Consider the following 27,031-nt stretch of genomic DNA (forward strand, 5'->3'; position numbering starts at 1 on the left):
AAAATATTAGACATAAAATGCAGAAATTGTTTTGGTATGCTAATATAAGTATTGACTGAACCCTTTATAGATATGCACAGTGTTAAACATAGGGTTAGAAAAGTAGCAAAAACAACACAAACTAGAGTTCCTTTGTTAATTGTAACAAATAAGGTTATTAACACACATGACATATAAAAATACAACATGAAACATTTTATGCAAGCCTAGACTTTAAAATCTCAAGTCAGACTTTGTAATTTTACAGAGATCTTTTCTAATCATCCTATCTAACATTGCCCTCTATCAACCACTCCTGTCATTATATATAATCCCATTCTCTTTTCTTTGCAGCAATTACTACATTCCAAAATTCACTTGTTTATTTGCTTGTTATCTGTGCCCATCATTAGAATGTAAGCTTTATTAAGAACAAGGTTTTGTCTCTTTTTCTCATTTTGATTCCCAGCATCTGGTATCCAGTCAAGAGGTGTTTAGAAAGTTGATACCTAATAACTACCAATAATAGATACTATTTTTCATATTGTAGTTATTCCTGAGGCATTTTTGTCAAATCCTCGTTTTGAATTACTGCTCTTACTCAGTTTAGTAAAAGCACCAACCTTCATCATAAGGTGCTGCTGAATACTCAGTGGAATAGGTCATTAGACTGGGTTTTTGAACAGGGGGCCTTTTTTTGTTGTTGTTTAGTTTCTAGTGAAATGTGTGCAGTGGTTTCAGGTATCTGTCCTTCATCTAAGTGGAAGTTCACACACATGGTGGGGAAATTACCCACAAGTACACTTAGCCTTTATTGGATTTTTCTGATCTTGTTTTTCATATCCTCTGGCAGCTGACTTCAAAACAAGCAAGGGAGCACTACATTCCAAATTGCATTTCTAAAATGTGAATATTGTGCTTGTTACTTTATGTTTTATGCATTGCTTGCAAATAAGAAACACGGTCATCTCATATTTTATAGATTTGCTTTGGAAAATGATTTCAAAGGAAGTTAAATATTAGGAGCATAGAACTTAGCTCTAACATTGTTGAATGCCTGATCTTTTCCCATGGCCTCTATTTTCTTAATAAAGAGGGTAATTTAAAGTTATACCTTGCCCTTGGGCCTCATTACTGTAAACTAGTAGGGACTAGCCTTGTGTTGTACTTCATAAGTACTTACTTACCCGGTAAACTGTAAAAAGTGTTATATGGGCCCTGAATTCAAGAGGTATGATTTTTTTTCAAAATGTATCAGTGAAGAATTTGCCTACCTGATTACATGTGAAGGAATCTGGGCAGAAGTTACATGTCATCATGTAATTGCAGATTTAGGGCTAAGTTGACCAAAAATTCTATCAGCAATGTCAGTAAGCTAAAAGGTACTTTCAGCTTTGGGTTACACTGTATTTTGAAATACAGTTTTCTTTTTTGCCCATGCTACTGAACTCTAGGTACATCTTTTCAATAGTAAAATATCTTCCTAGGATAGTCTAGATCTCAACTCAAAGTGTATCTTTTCCTGTTCAGCACATCTTATGTTGTTTCCAATGCACCTGTCACTACTATTATATCCCCCATTTTCCTTCCTTAATAACATTTGTTGTTCTCAGGGGTTTTTTCTTGTTCATTTACTTATTTAATTTTTTGTTATCTAGACCTTCACTAGAATATAAGTTCATAAAAGTAGGAATCTGTCTATATTTTCATCTTTGTATTTGCTACTTCTGGAACATCACCTAGACCAAAAAATAATGTCAAAAAAATGTGTGTAAGTCTGGCATCTCAACAATAAAAGACAAATAAGCCCAATTTAAAATGGACAAAGGACTTGAATATACAACATTCCAAATAAGATAGAAAAATGGCCAATAAGAAAATGAAAAGATGTTCAACATCATTAATCAGTAAATAAATGCAAATCAATCAAAACTATAATGCGATACCTTCACATTTATTAAAATGGCTATAACCAAAACAACATATAATAAGCATTGAAGAGAGTGTGAATAAATTTGAACCCTTGTACCTTGCTGGTAGAAATGTAAAATGGTGTAGGTATTTTGGAAAACAGTTTGTCAGTTCCTCAAAACATTAAACATAGAATTAGCATATGGTCTATTATTTCCACTCCTAGGTACGTACCCAAGGGAAATGAAAAAATATATATCCACATGAGCTCTTGTACATGAATGCTCATATTCATAGCAACATTATGCATAATAACCAAAAGAGAAAACACCCTTACTGCCCATCAACTGATGAATGTCTAAACAAAATGTAATTCACCCATATAATGAAATATTGTTTGGACATGAAAAGCAATGAAGCTCTGACATATGGTACAACATGGATGCCATTTGAGAACATAAACTTAAGTGAAAGAAGCCAGACACAAAAGGCCACATATTGTAAATTCCACTTATATGAAATATCCAGAACAAGCAAATCCATAAATATAGAAAGTAAATGAATGGTTGTCAGGGGCCAGGGGAGTGGGAGAATGGGAATGACTGTTAAAGGTTACAGGGATTCTTTTATGGATAATGAAAACATTCTGGAATTAGAGAGTGATGATGGTTACACTTTGGGAATATACTAAAAATTACTGACATACACATTTTTTTAAGTGATGAATTTTATGGTATATGCATTGTAGCTCAATAATGAAAAATGTGTGCAATAAAGTCAATGACCATAACTACCATTAGGTGGATGCTTATATTTCTGGTATTGTGCTCAGGACTTTACATACAATATAAATTTTTAAGCATATACAACTCTGTAAGAAAGATTCTATTACTATGCCCATTTTACAGATGAGGAAACCAGAAACCAGGAGGCCACAGAACTAAGCAGTGGTGGGAATGGGAATATGGGAATAAACTCCAGGCAGTTTATCTGGTTCCTGATCTGGGGTGTTTGGATGGGCTAGAATAATACAGTAAAAAGATGTATTTTTGTAGTTACCATATTGATTGGAATAAATACTTGCACTTTTCCTTAATTTTCCTTGAAAGAATAGTTCTTTGAGCTCCTTTGGGCTCCTGAGAATAGTAAATATTTATACATCAATTGGTAACTAAATACAAACAACATAGAGTAACTCAATATTAGACAACAGTTTTTGAGGCAAACCAAAATCAATTAAAAAATCTCCAAAGATTTTCATGGAAAGTAGGAAGCTATTGAAATAATAATGGTGAATTTGAGGCAATAAAATCTAGAGAATTTCATAACTATTTTCATCTTCATCTTCAGGAATTTATTTACCCAGATAGAAATAATAAGACCTTGATTCTAGCCACTGACCTTGCAGCCAATTAACGGGGTGACCCAGGGCATGTTACTTAACTTTTCTGAACTTTCATTTATTCCTTTGTGAGAAGATCTACTTCTATCCGAGGAGATAGCCAGATGATTTCATAGTTCTGATTGAGCTCTATCACTCTGTCATTATAGGAATTGTGTACCTTGGAACCAAATATATCTGAGTTTTTTTTGTAACTTTAGTTTCAGAAATGGATATGGGCTGAAAGTCCTCTGAAGTTCACTCATAGTATCCTCATGCTCTTCAGAAAGCCCAAGAGTATCTCCCAATTTGTCATTTCCTTGACTTTCAAGTTGTATGAACAGGAAAAATGCCTACAAAGAGCTCAGACTCCCAAGTGTGCTCCTTGGTTGCTGGTATATGCATAGAAGCCAGTGCTCTATGACCCAGAGAATGTAGTGAAAATTCTGGGTATCGTTCCAGACCCTTTCCTTATTCCCAGATTTAATGGTAACAGAGTTTCTGATGAAGTGGGAACTTACATATTGGACGTATATGAAAGAGGCAATATTGAAATGTAGAGATTGACAATTACAAGGGAGTTTGCATAAAGAACTCAGGGCTTTGGCGAGGGGAGGAATCAAGAGGCTCTCATCTTCCTTCAATTTCAAAGCCTTTAGAAAACGATCAGATAGAAAATAATGGGGAGGAGAAAAACCTCAGAGTCGATGAACACAATGAAGCACCACGGTAAAAACAAGAGATTACAAAAATTTTGGGTGGCTCACTTCATGCACAAAACGAGATAAAGTTTGAGCACTGCTGATGTTCCCCTCAGTGTTCTTCAGGTTCCCCTTTCCCTGTCTGTATTCCCATCCCTCAGCTCTGTGTGCTGTAGCCTTCAGACTCACACCTGCAAACATCATTGCAAGATTGTCCTTGGGTTTCTCTGCAGAGATCTGAAAGGGCTTTGTAGTTTGCATCCCCTGGAATGGACCTTGGCCAGTGAGCAGGAAAGCCCAACTCCCTTGTGCTGACTCAAGGGACACCCTGAGGTGTATCTTACATTCCACAGCTCTCTGCAGGGTCAGGTGGAGGCTGGGCTTTGTCTGAAAACACATCCTTAACTGGCTTCTTCTCCTTTTCTTGCTCTCTTCCCTTAGCTTTTTCCTTAGAAGCATTTTCTTAATAAACCACTTGCACATGAATCACCATCTCACAGCTTCTGGGAACCTCATCTAAGATACAAGCATTATTACAGAAGTTGTGTGTCTGGCTTCCTGAGACGACAGAGTGGAAACTCCTCCATCCCATTTAATAAGACTTTCCTACACCCCGAGGAAGAAACAATGTGATAGGATCTAAATAAGTACAATGTTGGGAGCCCATGAAACTTCCGTCAGGTACATCCTTTACTGAGCAAATTACTGCCTGGTAATTAAATTATCATTGTAGCCTCAGCAGGGGTTTGTGCTGATGGTTAACATAGAGCAAGTGCTCACATTGCTTTGAAACAACAGAAGGTCACACAAATGTGACTGTGCTACAGCCATGGAGGCAGAACAATCTTTCTTGAATGGGTTTCATCTGCAAACCCCAAGCCTCTAGTACAAGAGGTAACACCAGTGGCATAATAGATCCTCCTAACTAGATGACCCAACTTCTCATAATGGTATCATTATCTTCCAAATTTAAGGAGAAATGCATGAGGACACTTCCTAAGGATTCCTGGACACATCAATGAATGGAGATCTCAGCAAGAAGTATTATTAGACTCCCTGTGAGTGAGAGCAAGCTGGGGCTGAGAGCGCACTGTCAGACTTCAAACAGCACAGCAAGGAAACCCAGTAACGGTCAATTAATCTCAAATTGATGCCAATACTGCACTCTTGAATCCACCCACCCTTTTTCCCATTTCTCCACCTTTGTCTCTTCAGTGGGTCAGTTTCATAATCACTTATTGGGCCAATGTGGCCATCTCCACCAACCTCCTTGCCTTTAGCTTTGCATGCCTCTGATCCATTCTCTATACTCTAAGTACAATCATCCCCTTTTAATACCCTTAAGACCCTCATGTCTTAAGACTCCTCGAAGTCTCCCTTTTATCTTCAGCATGAAGTTGAAACTCCTCAGCATGAGATGTGAAGCCCTTTTATGATCTGGCCTCTGCCCACCTCACATCTTCTCCTCCTGGCTTTTTATGCCCCATCCATTGCTCACACATGGATCTCTCTACTTTGACTCATCCTCCCTACAGACTTGTTTAGACCCAGTTTTGTCCCAGTCCCTGCTCAGCATCTCATTTTTACCTGTTTATATCTGCCTTCCATCCTGCTTCACAGATCAAAACCTGGCACCCATTCACACTCTCTCCCAGGCACCTAGAGGATTTTCCTCCACTCCCTGATGCTGTATATCTTTGTTAGTTTTGGCGTCTGCATCATAGGGCAGATGAGAGAGGACAAGACTGAGATGAGGGTTCTAACTCACACTGCTCAGAAGAATTTTCAAAGATGAGATCAGCTGCTGGGTACCCATATTTTTCTAGCTTTTGCCACAGGTACCTACACATTTGACTGCAAAACATTCTAATTGATTGCAAGGAAAGGATCATATGCCTTTTCCATGCTACACCTTCTTTCCATCAACCACAATCATATGCTTACAGACCAGCAAGGTTGTAACAATGCCAAGATTCAACACTGGCTCTTTGCTCTTTATTTCCTGCTCCAGCTCCACTTGCAAACTCTCCTCCCAGTTCCTTGGACACTTAAGCCATTTCCATCACTTTGATGGTTGTTAATGATGGTGATAATGAGGGTGATGACAGTGATTTGCCTGCAGTTAATGAAGCTCATGTGGAAATAGAAAACCCTGCAGATTAATCTCCCGAAAGGTCGGCCTTTCTTCTCTCCGAAATTTCCCTAGCCCCTTTCTGCAGTATTGATCTGACTTTTATCCCTTCCACAAAGCCCTGCAATAACCTGGCTCCCTTCACTACTGGCTCTGGCTTTGCGGTGGGATTTATTATGAATTTGGGTTTAGAGACTTTAAACAGTCTATAATCTTGGCCAGGCTCAAGCCCAGCCAGTCCTGCAAGCCTGCCAAATGGCGCGTGACAAACGCAGGCTCATTTAGCAGTGACTCGTGACTGGTGACAGCCGGAACAATGATGCATCTATCCCAATAGCGAAAGCAGGACATTTATTTAGTAATAGCCTGCATCTTCTTTCTCCCCTCGACCTCATAATACAACATCTAAAACCCACTTCCCTGACATCATTATTTGAGAAGTGGAACTTAAATCCCCGTATTTGCAGAATCACCTGCATAAAAGCAACTTCAGGCACGGACGGATAAGAGAACCAGGGATGCAAGTTGGTGTTTGTTTCCCTGCCTGAGAGTGAGGCAGCATCACTGAGGGAGGACCCAGGGGATCCTGTCCTCCCAGCCTGAAATGCCACACAAAACTGAGTGTTCTGCACCTCCCAAGTTCATTGTGGAAACCACGAAAAATAGCATACTCAGACTGATCATTTTTCTAATTGGTCTAATGAAATCATGCATGCTCCCTTCCTCTTCGGGTTGGCTTGGTAATGATCCCTGCCTACATTTGTGCTTGAAAACTGAAAATACCTACTGTTAAAACACAGGAAGAAGCCCTTCCAAAGTTAAATCGGAACTGTGGCTTACCTTTGCTCAGCAGTGTGTGTTGGTGTCTTTTTGTAGATTTAGTTAGCATTCCCCAGTATCGAGCCTCTTTTCATTTTCTTATTGGTCATTTGCATATATTTCTTAGTGAAGTCTCTATTCAAAATTTTGCTCATATTTTATTAGATTGTGTAACTTATTGAGTTGCAAGAGTTTTTAGATATTCTGGGTATAAGTCTTCTATCTGAAAATATGTGTGTTGCAAATATTCTCCCTCTGTGGCTTGCCTTTTTGTTTTCTTAATAATGCCTTTTAAAGAACTTTTAAAAAAATTTGATGCCATCCAGTTTGCTCAATTGTTCTCTAATGGTTCATGCTTTTTGTGCTATAAGCAATCATTACTTAGTCAAAAATCACAAAGATCTTTTTTCCTGTTTTATTATGAAAGTTTTATAATTCTATGCTTATATTTATGACGATGATCTCTTTCCAGTTACTTTTTGTATATAATGTCAAAAATGTCCAAGGTTCTTTCTTTTTTTTTTCATATTAGTGTCCAGTTGATTCAGCATTATTTGTTGAAAAGACTTCCCTTTGCCTGTTCAATTGAATTTTGTCATAAGCCAATTGGCTGCATAGGTGTGATTTCTATTCTGTTCCATTGATTGACATGTCTGTATTTGTATTAATACCAACGTGTCTTCATCACTGATGTTTAGAACGTAGCCAGGCTGGATTTTGAAACTTCCCTTGGCATCATGACCACTTCTCATTGGCCTGCCTTATGTATGTATGTTTCATTATTCTTGTCTTTCAACTGTCAGACCCTAGGGCAATATACCGTCCTGCTCAGGATCTATGATCCCCTCACCTCAAATATCAAAATTTATTTCTCTAGTATTCCATTCCCTGAAAACCCTGCTCTATACCAGACATAGATTAACTGTGATAATGTCTGATAATTATTTTTCTCTCTCCAGTTGATATATTTACATTTTCCAATCTGAGATCTTTTAAAGGCACTAACTTAATGCAGATTTAGCTTTCTTGATGATAGCTTCAGACACCAGAATAGGTATCCTATAATAATAGCCACATTTTGAGATCAAGTATACTATTTGGCACCCTTTAAACCAGTGCTCCTCAAATGACAGTGCTTGTACCTCTAGTGACATGAGAGGGGCTTTCAGATCATATCTATATATTGTGTTTAAATATTGAAAGTGGTACATGTTTTTGACTATGTATTAAGAATGTAGCAACCTAACATATAGCTTCACAGACAATACTGCTTAACAAAAGTGTAAGCAATTTTACAAGAAGAATAGTGAGTCAATTCAAAGAAAACTATTGATGAGATTATTTGATAATAATTATATAATATGTATGTACCAAAATGATGTGAATGTGATTTGCAAATTGCTAAAATATGAGTAGTGCTAATGTAAACATGAAGTGAGGTAGACATTTGCTCATCTACACTGGAGAAAGAGTGAGGTTAAGCCCTCCTACTTCTACCTTTCTAGAAGGTGTAACTATGCTGCTGGCACCCCTTCCCCTTTATCTGGCCAGGGCTCCCATTCCTCAGCTGCTTAGGGTATTTGCATCACTGTTCTGAGTATTTACATTCTGGCCTGTTCTCCCTCTGCCAGGCCTGTAAGATTAAGTGATAGCAGAGTTCAAATACACCCTCACTTGTTTCTGGTTAGGGTAACTCTGTGGTTGATTCTCCTGGCAAAGTTCCCTATGGAATCAGACTGGGGCTGGTCCTGGCTATGCCAGGCCCATATCAACGTCTGACTTATTCTTCTGATACTGCTTCCCTCTTTCCCTTACAAATTTCACTTAATACTCCCTCAAGAAATCACAAGCAAAGAAAGGAATTCTTGTTTCAAGTCATACTTCTGGGGAATCTATTCTAAGACATAGACCTAAAAAACTGGTTCTTGGAACAGAGAGAACCAAGCCAGATACCTTCATGGTCTTTGTAAACAATCTGACCGACTTCATTTTTTCCCTTCCCTTTCTGGTCATATATGAGAATCATATATTAAGAGCTAAAATCCACAATGAAGTACCAGCTCCTCTTTTTGTGTCACACCTAATATGTATTTCTTTGCCTTCATTTGGTGTTTTCCTAGCCTAGTTCTGATAGTATAAACAGAACTGAGTCTTTTTTGCCAGGAGCCATACCACTAACTTTTTCTGCTTCTTTCCTACCCTGGATGCAGCACACTAGTTTTCCACACATGAACACTCCTCCTGCATCATTAAATCATATGGCAAGAGGATTCCCCATGCAAGGGGCTTTTAAAGTTAAACTGAAAAGCTCCATTAAATACCCTCTTATCTTTGTGAGCTTGAGGCAGAAAGAGTTCTTTTTTACTCATTATAGCAATTATTTTCTTCCTGCCTTTAAATATATCTGGAGATTTCAGATCATGGAAGCAATTTAGCTATCCAAACTGCCATAATACAAAAATAATTTAAATTCAAATCAAATCGACTAAAAAATGATAGATAAAACAGCTTAGAAATTTGTCATAGTTTAGTCCAAGCAATCTTTTATTTCCTTGAAAAGACTTATCTTCTACATCATTAAATTTGTATTCCTATCACTCCTGGGTTGTTTGACCTATGGGAACCTTTCATTACCTCATATAATACTTCTGAAAATTTCAAAAATTGTATTGAGCATGCATGCAATAAAATGCATAAATCTGCTGTGCACCACCTGATGGAATAGTACATATATCTGCTCTAGTGCAATCATCACACAGTTCAAGATATGGACTATTTCCAGTAGTCTGAAAGGCTTGTTCTTGTCTTCTCCCACTTAACACCTCCACAAAATACCTATTATTCTGGAAGCTATTACCATAGATTTGTTTGTTTCTCCTTCTGATTCATATTAGTGGATTAATACAATAGCCACACTCACACAGCTGGCTTCTTTTCCTAAGTATTGTGTCTGTGAGTGCAGTACATACCTCTGTCTATACATGGTGTCTGTTCTTTGACATTGCTGTTTCATATTCTATTGGTGAACATATCATTATTATCATCCATGGTATTACTGATGAGTGTTAGTTTCTTTTTTAAATTTTTGGCAACTATAAAATTGTACTGAAATGAGCATTTTTTATTTTACCTATATTTTAGTGGACATGTGTACTCATTTCTCTTTGGTATATAGGTAGGAGTGGTATAGAGAAAACAAATACTGTTATTAGTTATTACTGTTAATAGACACTCCCAAATAATTTTTCCAAAATGATTGTGCAAATACACACATGAGTTCCAGTTGTTCTATGCTGAGTATTGTCATTTTCTTTTCCTATTCTAGTGGTTGGATAGCAGTGCTTTCTTGTGTTTTAATTAGCATTTCTTTAATAAATGAATGACATTAAGCAAACTTCCATACTGTTTTGTGAAATCCTGAATCAAGACTTTTGCTCTTAACAAACAATAGGGTTGTTGGTTTTTACTTATTGATGTATAGGATTGGTTTATAATTTGGATATGAATCCTTGGTTGAACATACATACTGAAATTATTATCTCAGTTTATGATGTGCTTTAATCATCACTCACTTAACATTACATTTGATGAACAAAAACACCTTGTTGGCCAAATTTATCATTCTTTTCACTTATGATTAGTGTTCTACTTAATACTTTTTAAAAAAAGCACTGCTTACAGCAAAGCTATGGAAATGTTCTGTTTCCCTCTAAAGAAGAAATCATCAGTATGGCATCCCCTAGCCACATGTGACTATTGAGAACTAGGAATGTGACAGTCTGAACTGTGCTACGCATATGCAACACTGACTTTTGAGTTAATTTTTTAATGCAAAATATCTCATTAAGAACTTTTTATATTGGCTACATGTTAAAATAATAACATTTTAGATATACTGGGTTAAAGAAAATATATAATTAAGATTAATTTCACTCGTTTCTTTTTAATATTTAAAATGCGACATGCACAAAGCTACAGTAATAAAGACAGTATGGCACTGTCATAAGGATAAATCAATAGAATAAAATTAAGAGTCCAGAAATTAAGCTTTCACAATTGTAGTCAATTAGTTTTCAGCAGGGTGCCACAGTAATTCAAAGGGGAAAGAACAGTCTTTTCAACAAAAAGTGCTGGACAACTGGATATCTACATGCAAAATAATGAAGTTGGATCATTTGTTCATACAATGTACAAAAATTAACTCAAATAGATGACAGACATAAGTATAAGAGCTAAAATCCTAACACCCTTAGAAGAAATGTAAGTGTGAATGTTTGTGACCCTGGCTTAGGCAACACTTTACCCAAAAGCACAAGTGACAAAAGAAAAAGAAGGTAAGTTGGATTTCATTAAAATTAAAAAATATATTTCAAAGGAAAATGTTAAGAGATGAAAACACAACACAGAGAATGGGAAAAAATATTTGCAAATCATAATTCTAATAACAGCCTTATATCTAGACTATATAAAGATTTCTTACAATTCAACAATAAAATGACAACTCAGTTTAAAAAATTGGAAAAAAAATCTGAATAGACATTTCTCTAATGCACTCATATTTGAGTGTCCTATAAGCACATGAAAAGATCCTTAACACATTTTCCATGAGGAAAATGTAAATCAAAGCCACATATGATACCACTTCACACACACTAAGAAAGCAAGATGCAAAAAGACAGATAATACCAAGTGTTGGCTAGGATGCTAAAAAATTGAAATGCTCATATATGGTTGGTGGAAATACAAAATGGTCCAGCTGCATTAGAAGCCAGGCTGGCCATTCCTCAGTAGTTAATGCATAAAGTTACCATTGACCCAGAATTTCCACTCCAAGGTATATACCTAGGAGGCATGTAAACATGCATCAGTATGAAACCTTGCACATGAATGTTCAGAGCAGCATGATTCATAATAGCCAAAACAGAGACAATCCAAATATCCATCAACTTATGAATGGATAAACAAAATCATATATCCATACAATATAATATTATCTGGCCATAAAAAGGAATAAAGTATTAATGCATGCTACAACATGGATGATTCTAGAAAATATGCTAAGCAAAAACAAAGTCACCAGAGGCCACACATTTAGTGGTTCTATTTATATGATATGTCTTTAACAAACAAATCTGTAGAGACAGAAAGTATATTGATGGTTTCATACAGAAGGAGGGTTTGGGAAAATGGAGAGGAACTCATAAGGGTACAGGGTTTTGTGGGGATTCTGAAAATATTTTAAAGTTGCTTTGAGGAGGATTGCACAACTGTGTAGGTATAATTAAAAAACATTGAATCATATAATTTAAATGGTGGACAGGATGTTACGTGAATTATACCTCAATAAAAATTGTCTAACATTATATGTCTGTTGGACAAAATTGTTTTACTTAACAATTTTACATTTTTTACCTGCATCTTTGATCCAATTGATGCAATTTGATTTTCTTTGTGCATGGTGTGAGTTAGGAATCAAACTAACTTTTTCATGAGCAATGTGATCAGAGAGATGAAAATCCTAAGAAGCAAGAAGAAAATCTAGAGATCAAAAGCACTTGTAATAGACACAAAACCATTTATTGAACAGATGTCACTTCCCACTTCATTGCAAGGGTATTTTTATTGAAAAATGATACTTTTTGCTGTTCTGGATCTGCTTCAGGATACTCTAACATACTATCTTTCTTAAAAATATTGTCCTCTTATTTTTCTTATGATAAAAATAGCATGTGTATGTGCTATAGAATTTTAAGAAGAGAAATATGAAGAAAGTAAATATTATATACAAATCCCCTCAGATATCAAATATTAAAATATTGTATTTATGTATTTCTGCCTTTTTTGTAATATTTCTTTCTCCATATATATAAAAAGAATTGAGAGCTAGCATAATATTTTTATGTCCCTTTCCCACTTACTTTCATGTTGTATGTATTTTTCTTAATCATTAAATATTCTTCGAACACTCTTAATGGATGCAGGTTCATATCTGAATATATGCTGATCTATTTTCTTATTATGCAAATCTAGAGTTTAATAATATATTTAAAAAGCAAGTAATTGTGATTAACATCTGTATACCTAAATTTTTAATTTGGGGAAATTTTTCAATCATGATTGTTTCAAATATTTCCTATTTCTTCTTCTAGGATTCCCATTATACTTTTTGTAGTCGTCCCACCATCTTTGGACATCCTGTTCTAGTTTTTCAGTCTTTGTTCTTTTCGTATATCTGTTTTGGAGGTTTCTCTTCAGATGCCTCATGGACTCTTTCACAGCCAGGTCCAGTCTACTGGTAAGGCCACCAAAGACATTTTTCATTTCCCGTTACAGTGTTTTTGATCTCTAGATTTTCTCCTTCGTTCTTAGGATTTCCATCTCTCTAATTACATTGCCCATCCGTTATTGTATGCTGTCTACTTTATACATCGGAGTCTCTAGCATGTTATTCATAGTTTTTCTTTTAATTCCTGATCTGATAATTATAATATCCTTGCCATGTTTGTTTTTTCATGATTGCTCTGTCTCTTCAAATTACTTAATTTTTGTTTTGTTTTGTTTTTTATTTTTTATTTTTTTGGGTATGTTTTGCAACTCTCTTCTTGATAGCTGGACATGTCATACCTGGCAAAAGGAACTGCAATAAATGGGCCTTTAGCGATGTGGTGAGGCATGGGGGAAGGGAAGTGTTGTGTAGTACTATGATTAGGTCTCAGTCTTTAAGTGAGCCGATGCCTCTGGACTGTGAACTTCACAGTGTTTCTCAGTTTTTTTCTCCCCCCTTATGTGGGACAGGATGTCTAGAGTAGGCTGGAGCTGGATATTTCCTTCCCCCCCATTCAGTTAGGCCTTGTTAAGATCAGAATGGTCTGGTGCATTTTAAAGTGACCCCTTTTCCTCTTCCCCTACCAGAGGCATGAGGCAATTTTTCTCCATTATTTATTCTAAGAACCTTGTCATGATCCTAGAGGTAAACCTCAAAAATTGTGGTGTGGTGTACACCCCTGTCCCCAAGACTGGGGTCCCCTGGAAGGTTTAACTTCCAGTTTTCCACACGGAGCTCCAGCAATGATTCAATTACCATTAATCTTTTTCACCCAGGCACCAGTTCCCATGACGTTCCAGCTTGAGAGTCTCTGCCCCAGTAAGCTGACACTCCTTGTATTGGACTTCTATCTGATCATGGGGGCAGCCATTTGCCCTGTGACTCTCTCTTATGGATCCAGGAAGAGTTGTTGATTACTCAGTCTGTTCAACCTTTCATTTGTTGTTAGGATGGAGTGGCAACTTCCATGCCCCTAACATGAAGAACTAGAAACCAGGAGTTGGCATTGATTTTTTAGTGTTTATAACCAATTTTAATGCAATAACATTTACACTCGATTAACATTGTTTATAGGTCAATTTAGTGATGACTCAATGAAATGAACATCTTATTTAAAATGGATACACAATATTATTATAGAGAAAGGAAGTACATAATATTGAGGAACTTTCATTTTTTAAATCACATTGAATCCAAATCTTGCCACATTTGAATGAGCACCACATGAGTGTTATCACATATAACACATATTGGTGATCTCCACTATCTTTCCTAAGCTCCCTGATAGACAGTCCCTCAAGTGTAAAATGTGAATAGTGCCTACTTCCCTGTGTCATTATAAAAATAAAATGAGATCACATATGCGAAGTCCTTGAAAACATGAAAAATTTTTTTACAAATATCTTTCATTAACCCAGATACAAATATTCTTCACAAAGTTTTAGTAAATTGATTTTCAAATATATAAACCATGAGCAAGTGGGGATTACCTGAAGAACAAAAATTAGTTCAGCATTTAAAAAGCAATGAATATAATGTGGTAAATTAACATAACAAAAATATAATCATCTAAATAAAGAAAATCAGTTGATAAATTTGACACTCATGTATAAAGTTCTTAGTAAAAAAAATTTTTTTTAATTCCACTTGCATAGCATCAAAAAAACAAATTCTAGAGATAAATTTAATGAATGACATGCAAGACTTCTATGCTGAAAATGAGAAGATATTGCTATAAGAAATTAAAGAAGACCTAATAAATAGAGAGTTATATTATGTTCATGAATTGAAAGAATCAAACTTGTTAAGGTATCAATTTTCCCAAACTGATTTAGTGGTTCAACATAATCACAATTAAAACTTTAGGAGTCTTTCTTGTAGAAATTGATAAGCTAATGTTAAAATCCATATGAAAGTGTAAAAATTTAGAATAGCAAAACAATTTTGAAGAAAGATAAAATCAGAGGAATTAGACTACATGATTTCAAGATTTACTAAAAAGTGACAGTCATTTATGCAGTGAGACTTTTTTGTTAGGCTAAACCAGAATAACATGGAACAAAATAGAAAGCTCAAAAATAGAACTAAGATATCTAATCAATTTAATAAGAAAAGTCTTCAACAAACATTCGGTTACATTCTATTGTCTAACATTCCATTCCATTCTACCTCATTCCTTTCTGTTCCATAACATTCTATTCCATTCCATAATATTCTATTACATTCAATTGCATAACACTCCATTCCATTCTGTTTCATAATATTCCATTCCATTCTTTTAATTTCCATTATATATCCCCACATTCCATTCTGTTCCATAACATTCCATTCCATTCCTACACATTCTATTACATTCTATTGAATAACATTCCATCCCATTCTATTTCATAATATTCTATTCCAGTCCTTAATTTACATTCAATCCCCATCACTCCATCCCATACCATACATTCCATTCCTTTTAATAACATTCCATTCCCTTCTTAAACATTCTATTGCCTATAATTCCAATCCATTCTACCATGTTCCATTCTGTTCCATAACATTCCATTCCATTCATAAAAATTCCATTCTATTCTGCAAACTTTCTTCCATTCAAAAATACTCTGTTACATTCTATTGCATACCATTCCATTCCATTCTACCACATCCCATTCCTTTCCTTAACATTTCATTCCATTCCACAACATTCTCTTTCATTCTATTGCATAATTCACCATCCCATTCTATTCTATAAAATTCCATTCCTTTTGTTAATATTCCATTCTATTCCCCAACATTCCATTTCATTCCATAACATTCCATTTCCTTAGGAAACATTCCAATCTATTCCAAAACATTCTGGTACATTCTATTGCATAACATTCCATTGCATTCCACCACATTCCATTCCGTTCCATAACATTCCTTTTCATTCCACAGCATTCCATTACATTCTATTGCATAATATACCATCCCATTCTATTCCATAATATTCCATTCCATTCGTTAAAGTTCCATTCTTTTCCCCAATTCTTGGTACAATTCCATAACATTTCTTTCCATTAAATAACATTCCTTTCCATTCCCAAACCTTCTATTGTGTAAGATTCCATTCCATTCCACCACATTCCATTCTATTCCATAATAATCCATTCCATTCCAAAACATTCTATTACATTCTCTTGCATAACATTCCATCCCATTATATTCCATAACATTCCATTTCATTTATTAAAGTTCCATTCTATTTGACAACATTCCATTCCATTCCATTCCATAACATTCCATTCTGTTAAATAACATTCCATTCCATTCCACAGCATTTTATTACATTCTATTTCATAACACTCTATCCCATTATATTCCATAACATTCCATTCCATTCTATTCCCCAACATTCCAACCCATTCCATAAATTTCTATTACAATAAAAAATATTCCATTCCATTCCAAAACATTCTATTGCATAACATTCCATTCCATTCCACAAAATTCTATTACACTGTATTGCATAACACTCCATCCCATTCTGTTTTATAATATACTATTCCATTTGTTAAATTTCCATTCTATATCCCAACATTCCATTCTTTTCCTTATAATACTCCATTCAGTTAAATAACATACTCCATTGCATTCCATTCTGTTAAATAACATTCCAGTCAATTACAAAACATTCTGTTACATTCTGTTGCATAACATTCTATTACATTCCACCACATTCCATCCCGTTTCATAACATTAATTTCCATTTTACAACATTCTATTACATTCTATTGCATATCATTACAACCCATTCTATTCTATAACATTCCATTCCATTCATTAATGTTTGATTCTGTTCCCCAATACTCCATTTCATTCCATTAAATAACATTCCAATCCATTCCAAAACATTCTCTGATATTCTATTGCATAACATTCCAATTGATTCCATCACATTCCATTCTGGGCTATAACATTCCCTTCCTTTCCACAACATTCTATTACATTCTATTGCATAACATTACATCCCATTCTATTGCATAACATTACATCCCATTCGTTCACGTTCCATTCTATTCCACAACACTCAATTCCATTCCATTATATTCCATCCCATTAAATAACATTCAATTCTATTCCAAAACATTCTGTTACATTATATTCCATAACATTCCATTCCAATCGTTAATGTTCCATTCTATTCCCCAATGTTTCATCTGATTTCATAACATTCTATTCCATTAAATAATATTCCATTCCATCCAAAACATACTATTCCAAACATTCCATTCCATTCTTTAACATTTCAATCTATTTCCCAACATTCCACTCCATTCTATAACTTTCCATTCTGTTAAATAACATTCCATTACATTCCATAACATTCTGTTACATTCTATTGCATAACATTCCACTCCATTCCCCCACATTCCATTACTATCCATAACATTCCATTCAATTCCACAACATTTTATTATATTCTTTTGCATACATTCCATCCCATTCTATTCCATAACATTCTAGTCCATTCATTAATATTCTATATCTATTTCCCAATGTTCCAGCCCATTCCATAACATTCTATTCCATAAAAAATAATCCATTCCACTACAAAATATTATGTTGCATAACATTACTTTCCATTCCACCACATTTTATTCCAGAACATTTCTCACAATTCTTTAATATTCCTTTCTATTCCAAAATGTGCCATCCCATTCCATATTATTCCATTCCATTCCACCACATTCCATTCTGTTCCATAACAATCCATTGTTTTCCACAACATTGTATTGCATAACATTCCATCCAAATCTATTCCATATCATTGGATTCCATTCGTTTATGTTCCTTTCTATTCCCCAATGTTCCATCCCATTCCATAACATTCCATTCCATTCCACAACATTATATTCCATTTAATAATATTCCTTTTCATTCCAAAATATTCTGTTACATTCTGTTGTGTAACATTCCATTCCTTTCCACCACATTCCATTCCGTCCCATAACATTCCTTTCTGTTTACACAATATTCTGTTATATTCTATTGCATAACATTCCATTCCATTCTATTCCATAACATACCATGGCATGCCTTAACATTCCATTCTTTTCCCCAACATTCCATTCCAAACAATAACATTCATTCTATTACATAACAATCCATTCTTAACAAAACAGTCTATTGCATAACATTCCATTCCCTTCCACCATATCCTTTCCATTCCATTCCACAATATTTTACGACATTCTATTGCATAACACTCCATCCTATTCTATTCCATAACATTCCATTCCATTCATTAATGTTCCATTAGATTCCCCAACATTCTCTTCCATTCCATCACATTCCATTCCATTCCAAAACATTCTGTTATGTTCTATTGCATAATATTCCATTCAATTTGACCACATTTCATTACTTTTCAAAAAATACCCTTCCAATCCACATTGTATTACATTCTACTGCTTAACATTCCATCCCATTCTATTCCATAACATTCCATTCCATTCATTAACATTCCATTCTTTTCTCCAACATTCCATTCCAATCCATAACATTCCAGTCCATTCCATAACATTTACACTCCATTCCATTTCAAAACATTCTGTTGCATAATATTCCATAACATTTGATTCCATTCCACCACATTACAGTCCATTCCATAACATTACAGTCCATTCCATAACATTCAATTACATTCTATTTCATAACATTTCATCCCATTATATTTCATAATATTCCACTCCATTCATTAATGTTTCATTAATCCCCATCATTCCGTCCCATTCCATAACATTCCATTCCATTAAATAACATTTCTTTCCATTCCAAAACATTCCATTGGGTAGCATTCCATAGCAATCCACCACAGTCCATACCATTCTACAACATTCCATTCCATTCCAGAACATTCTATTACATTCTATGGCATAAAACTACATCCATTTTATTCCATAACATTCCATTCCCTTTGTTAACATTCCATTCTCTAGGCCAATGACGTTCTGTCCAATTCCATAACATTCCATTACATTCTAAAACATTCTATTGCGTAACATTCCATTCCATTCCAACACATTCCATTCCATGCCATAACATTCCGTGTCTTTCCACAGCATCCTATTAGATTCTATTGAATAACATTCCATTCCATTACACATCATTCTATTACATACTATTGCATAACACTCAATCCCATTGTATTCCATAATATTCCATTCCATTCGTTAACATTCTATTCTATTCATCAACTTTCCATCCTATTCCATTACATTCCTTTCCATTAAGTAATATTCCATTCGGTTCCAAAACCTTCTATTGCATAAGGTTCCATTCTAATCCAAAACATTCCAGTCCATCCCATAACATTCCCTTGCATTCTACAACATTCTATCACATTCTATTGCATAACATTCCATCCCATTCTATTTCATAACATTCCATTCCATTTATTAATGTTCCATTTTATTCACCAGCATTCCACTCCACTCCATAATATTAATTGCAGGGAAATAACATTCCATTCCATTCCAAATCATTCAGTTGCATTCTACTGTGAAACATTCCATTCCATTCCACCTCATTCCATTCCATTCCATAACATTCCATTCCATTCCACAACATTGTATTACATTCTGTTTCATAACATTCTATCCCATTCCATTCCATATCATTCCATTCCATTTGTTAATGTTCTATTCCATTCCCCAACTTTCCATCCTATTCCACAACATTCCATTCCATTAAATAACATTCCATACTGTTCCAAAGCATTCCTATTGCATGACATTCCATTCCTTACCATCATGTTTGATTCCATTCACTATCATTCCATTCCATTCAGCATGATTCTATTTCTTTCTATTGCATAACATCCCATTCTATTCTATTCCAAAACATTCCATTCCATTTGTTAACATTCCATTTTATTCCCCAACACTCCATCCCATTCCTTAACATTCCATTCCATCAAATAACATTCCATTAGCTACCAAAACATTCTATTACATAGAATTCCATTGCATTCCACCCCATTCCATTCCATTTCATAACATTCCATTCCATTCCAGTACATTTTATTACATTGTATGGCCTAACACTCATTTCCATTCTATTCCATATCATTCCATTCAATTTGTTAACATTCCATTCCATTCCATTCCATAACATTCCATTCCATTTCAAAACATTCTGCTACATTCAATTGCATAACATTCCATTTAATTCTATTCAGTAACTTTCTATTCCATTCGTTGATGTTCCATTCCATTTACCAACATTCCATCCTATTACATAATATTATTTTCCATTAAATAACACTCCATTCCTTTCCAAAACCTTCTATTGAGTAATATTCCATTCTGTTCCACCACATTCCATTCCGTTCCATCACATTCCATTCCATTCCAAAACATTCCATTACATTCTATTGCATAACATTCCAGCTCTTCTATTTCATATCATTCCATTCCATTCGTTAATGTTCCATTCAAATTCACAGCATTCCATCCCATTCCATAACATTCCATTCAATTTAATACCATTCCATTCCATTCCAAAATACTCTGTGTAACATTCTATTCTATTCCACCACATTCCATTCCACAAAATTCTACTATATTCCATTGCATAACACTCCATCACATTCTACTCCATAACATTCCATTCCATTCATTAACATTCCATTCTATGCACCAACATTCCATTCCATAACATTACATTGCATTGAATAACATTCCATTCCATTACAAAACCTTTTGTTACATTCTATTGTATAACATTCCATTCCATTCCACCACATTCCATTATATTCCACAACATTCTATTACATTCCATAGCATAACACTCCACCCTATTCTATTCCATAATATTCCATTTCATATAATAACGTTCTATACAATCCCCATCATTAAATCAAATTTCATAATATTCCCTTCATTTAATTGCATTCAATTCTGTTCCACAAAATTCTACTATTGCATAACATTCCATTGCATTCCACCACATTCCTTTCTGTTTCACAACATTCCATTCCATTCCACAACATTTTATTACATTCTATTGCATAACACTCCATCCCATTCTATTCCATAACATTCCATTCCATTCATTAACATTCCATTCTTTTCCCCAACATTTCATTCCATTCCATAATATTCCATTCCATTAAATAACATACCATTCCATTCCAAAACTTTCTGTTACATTCTATTACATAACAGTCTATTCCATTCCACCACATTCCATATCGTTCTATAACATTCCCTTCCATTCTGAGACAGTCTTTTACATTCTGTTTAATAACATTCCATCACACTGTATTCCATAACATTTCATTTCATTCATCAACATTCTATTTGATACCCATTATTATATCAGATTCCATAACATTGCATTCCATTCCAAAACATTCTATTGAGTAACATTCCATTCCATTCCACCACATTTCTTTCTGTTCCATAACATTCCATTCTATTCAACAACATTCTATAACCTTCTATTGCATTACATTATATCCCATTCAATTCCATAACATTCCATTCCATTCATTATCCTTCTATTCTATGCCCCAACCTTCCATCCCATTCCATAACTTTACATTTCTTTCCAAAACCTTCTATTCCATAACATTCCATTCCATTCCACATTCCATTCCATTCCATTCCACCACATTCCTTAACATTCCATTTCATTCCACAACATTCTATTGCATAACTCTCCATCCCATTCTATTCCGTAACATTCCATTCCCTTCATTAACGGTCCATTCTATTTCCCAACGTTTCTTCCCATTTCATAACATTCCATTTCTTTCTGAAACCTTCTATTCCATAACATTCCATTCCTTTCCACCACATTCCATTCTGTTCCATAACATTCCATTCCATTACAGAACATTCTACTGCATTCTATGGCCTAACACTCCATCGAATTCTATTCCATAACATTCCATTCCATTCGTTAACAATCCATTCTATTCCCCAATGGTCCATCTCATTCCATAACATTCCATGCCATTAAATAACATTACATTCCCTTCCAAAACATTCTATTGCATAACAATCTATTGTTTTCCATCACATTCCATTCCCGCCCTTAACATTCCATTCAATTTAGCAACATTCTATCACATTCTATTGCATACCATTTTATCCTATTCTATTCCATAACATTCCATTCCATTTGTTAACGTTCCATTCTATTCTTTTGCATATTATTCCATCCCATTTTATTTCGTGACATTTCATTCCATTCATTAATATTCCGTTGTATTCCCACAAATTCCATTCCATTCCATTCCAAAACATCCTTTTGCATTACATTGCATTCCTTTCCATCACATTCCATTCAATTCCTTAACATTTCAGTCCATTCAGCAACATTCTATTACATTCTCTTGCATAACATTCCATTCCATTCTATTCCATAACGTTCCATCCATTTCCACAACATTCCATTCCATCAAATAACATTACATTATCTTCCAAAACATTCTATTAGGTAACATTCCATTCCATTACACCACATTCCATTCCATTCCATATCATTTCCTTCCATTCCAAAACATTCAAATTACATTCTATGGCATAACACTCAATCCTCTATTCAATAACATTGCATTCCATTCATTAAACGTCCTTTCTAGTCCCCCACATTCCATTCAATTCCACACCATTCCATTCCGTTAAATAACATTCCATTCCATTCCAGAAGGTTCTGTTACCTTCTATTGTGGAACATTCCATTACATTCTAACATATTCCATTCCATTCCATAAAATTATATTCAATTCAACAACATTCTATTACATTCTACTGCATAACATTTTATCTGATCCTATTCCATAGCATTCCATTTCACTCATTAGCATTCCATTCCATTTCCCAACATTCCATTCCATTCCATAATATTCCATTCCATTCCCTAACATTCCATTCCATTAAAGAATATTCCATTTCATTCCAAAATATTCTTACATTCTATTGCATAACATTCCATTCCTTTCCACCACGTTCCATTCAGTTCCATAACTTTCCATTACATTACACATTTTATCACATTCTATTGCATAAAATTCCATTCCATTTCATTCCATAACATTCCATGCCATTCATTAACATTCCATTCTATTCCACAACATTCCATCCCAGTCTATAACATTCCATTCCATTACATAACATTCCATTCTGTTCCAAAACTTTCTATTGTGTAACATTCCATTCCATTCCACCACGTTCCATTCCATTCCATTCTGTTCCACAACATTCTACTACATTCTATTGCATAACATTCCATCCCATTCTATTCCATAACATTCCATTCCATTCCACCACATTCCATTTTGGGCAATTCCACTGCATTCCATTCTACAACATTCTACTACATTCCATTTCATAACAGTCCATCCCATTATATTCCATAACATTCCATTTGTTAACATTCCATTCTATACCCTAACATTCCATTGCATTCTATAACATTGCTAGAACTGCATTTCTTTATAGAAAAAAAAGTATTTTTGACCCCTATCTCATACCATACATAAAAATTAACTCAAAATAAATCATCAGAGAAGAAGAAACAAAGATTTCTTAAAAGGTACACAAAAATACTAACCACAGGAGGAACAAATTCACAAATACGATTTTATGAAAACTAAAGTGTTAATACAAAGGACACCATTATTAAAATAACCACAGACTGGGGGAATAAATGTGCGATGCCCATATACAACAAAGACCTCATATCCCGAATAAACAAAGAATTTCTACAAATTAATACTAAAATAGAGTGAACCCCTTTAAAATAGAAAAAACGCTTGAACTTCACAAAACACTACCTAATGGTAGGTGATAGGGCCAACACACATACGAAAAGATGATTGACATCATTAGTTTTCAATTTATGCAAATACAACACAAAATGCAAAACAATATCACTAGGGGATTATAGTACACATATATGTCAAAATATCTAAAACAATAAAGATTGAAAATAGTAAGTGTTGACATGTGGAACACCTGCAAAGCTCATGCATTTCTAGAGGAACTATAAAATAGTATAACCACTTTTAAAATTAGCAATTCCTAATAAAATGAAAAATTTATCTATCCTATGATTGAGATATTCCACTCTTAGGTACCTATAAAGGAAAAAGAAATGTATGCACAAAATGACTTGTATAAGAATGTTCATAGCAGCCCACTTCACAATAGTACAAAACAAAATATCCCACATGCCCATCCCACATGCACATAACAACAGGTTAAACAAATCTCAGTAGGAAAATATAGTGAATTATTAATACAAACAAGAAACAACAAACTACTGATAAATGAAATATCATTGTTGAAATCTTAAAAAAATAAAAATTACTAAATTTTAAAAAATGTTGAACAAAGGAGGCAAATGCAAAAGAATGTATATTGTATGGTAACATTTATATCAAAATCAAGAAGAGGCAAAACTAATTAATTTTCTTAGACATCTGAAAAGTGGTTGCATCTATGGGAATTTGAGGTGATAAAGTAGAAAGGGGCCTTAAGGGAACTTCTGGACTGCTAGAATTGTCTATATCTTGATTTGTCTAATGGTTGCATAGGTGGATATAATTTGCTAAAAATTGATTCAACTGTATAGTTAAGATCAGTGCATTTTCCTATGTGTATACCATACTTCTCAATAAAGTAGATTTTAAAAAGAAGAAGTAGTATTTACCATAGACAAAGAAGTTCATTTTCTTTATGTTATAAAAGGCACTGTGATTTTGGCCTCACAGCTGCCAGGATAGCTATTAAAATAAAAAAGACAGCAAGCCTTGTGGAGGATATGCAGAAATTGAATTGGAACTCTTAGACACTGTTGGTGGGAATTTAAAATTTGAAATCACTATGGAAAACAGTATGGTGGTTCCTCAAAACATTAAAAATAGAACTCCTATATAATCTAGCAATCCCACTTCTGGGTAGTTATTCAAATAATTGAAATAATATCTTGAAGAGATAGTATCACTCCTATATTCATTGCAACATTATTCACAATAGCCAACATATGGAAACAATCTGTCCATCAACAGATCAATAACGAAAATGTGGTGCATATAATCAGAACACTATTCAGCATTTAAAAAGAAAGAAATTCTGCAATATATGATAACATGGATGAACCTTTAGGGCATTACACTAAATGAAATAAGCCCATCACAGGAAGGCAAATACTGTGACTCCTTACATGAGTCCTCTAAAATAGTTGAATTCATAGAATCAAAGAGTGGAATGCTAGTTGCCAGGGACTGAGAATAGTGGGGAAAAGGAAAGGTACTTATAAGTGGGCATAAGTTTCAGTTAAGCAACATGAGTGAGCTCTAGTGATCTTCTGTATGACATTGTACCAATAGTCAACAATAAAGTACACTTAAAACTATGGTAAAAGGGTAAATCTCATGTGAATTGTTTTTACCACAATAAATAAATTTTTTTTAAGTTTTATACAAACTTTTTCTCAAAAGATCAACAACACAATATTAAAAGTGAAGAATATGGACATTCATTTCACAAAATTAAATACAAATTGTCTATAAATTTATGGATACACAACCTCATTTATTTTGAAAGAAATGCAAATAAAGTAAACATGTGACCATTACTCTAAAATTGGCAATAGTTGAAAAGTAAAAAACTAATAAATAGTTTTCTGATACTGATCTTCCTCAACTTATGCTGGATTACATTCCAATACACCTATCAGAAATTGAAAATATCCGAAGTCGAAAATGCTTTTAATATACCTAACCTACTGAATATCACAGCTTAGCCTAGCCTATCTTAAATGTGTTCAGAACACTTTCATTGGCCTACTGTTGGGAAAAATCATCTAATGCAAAGCTAATTTTATAATAAAGTGTTGACTCCCTCATGTAATTTATTGAATACTGTAGTAAAAGAGAGAAACAGAATGGGTGTATGGGTCCAGAATAGTTGTAGGTGTATCAGTTGTACCGCATATTGCTAGCCTAGGAAAAGATCCAAATTCTAAATTCAAAGTATGGTTTCTTCTGAATGCATATCATGTTTACAACACTGTAAGATAAAAAAAAATCATAAATCAAACCATTGTAATTCTGGAATCATTCATACTGCCTATGAGCATGTGGAAAAACCCTACTTCCCTCTGCACTGTTTACAGGAGTCTAAAATTGATAAACTTGGCACATCTTCATTGCATCTAATCTTATCAATAACTTTCAAATTTTAAAAGGTCATGCTCATTCCTGTAAATTCCACTTATTGAATTTTTCCTAGATATTCTTTCATAAATGAATCCAAAGGAATACATAAAATAATTTATTCCCTATCATAGTCTGTAAGAGCAGAAAACCTGGAACCGGTCAAAATAACCATTTATATATAGTGGAATAATTAAATGATCTATGGCATATCCCTGTTCTTCAGAAGAACAACTATACCATTTTCAAAAAATGAGTCAAAACTGTTTGTGCTAATAGGGAATGTCTTCAAGATACAATGCAAAATGGAAAAGCAAAGTGGAGGAGAATATATATAATAGACTTCCACTCAGGGAGAGAACACTGGAAGTGCATACAGTCATCTTTTGTTATTGGTCACTCTTAGGAGTAAGACTAGGTACTGGGCTGGGTGGATGGGGGACTTAAATTTCAGTTTACAACATTTTAACCTATTTTAACCTTACTTAAAATAGATGTTTATTGTAAGACTATAGAGTGGCTCATGAGATATTTTTATAGTATTTTGAAAGAAAAAAGGAATAAAAAGCATCAAGAGGTAGGCTTT

Source organism: Manis pentadactyla, chromosome 5, assembly GCF_030020395.1.
Source record: "Manis pentadactyla isolate mManPen7 chromosome 5, mManPen7.hap1, whole genome shotgun sequence".
Taxonomy (NCBI): domain Eukaryota; kingdom Metazoa; phylum Chordata; class Mammalia; order Pholidota; family Manidae; genus Manis; species Manis pentadactyla.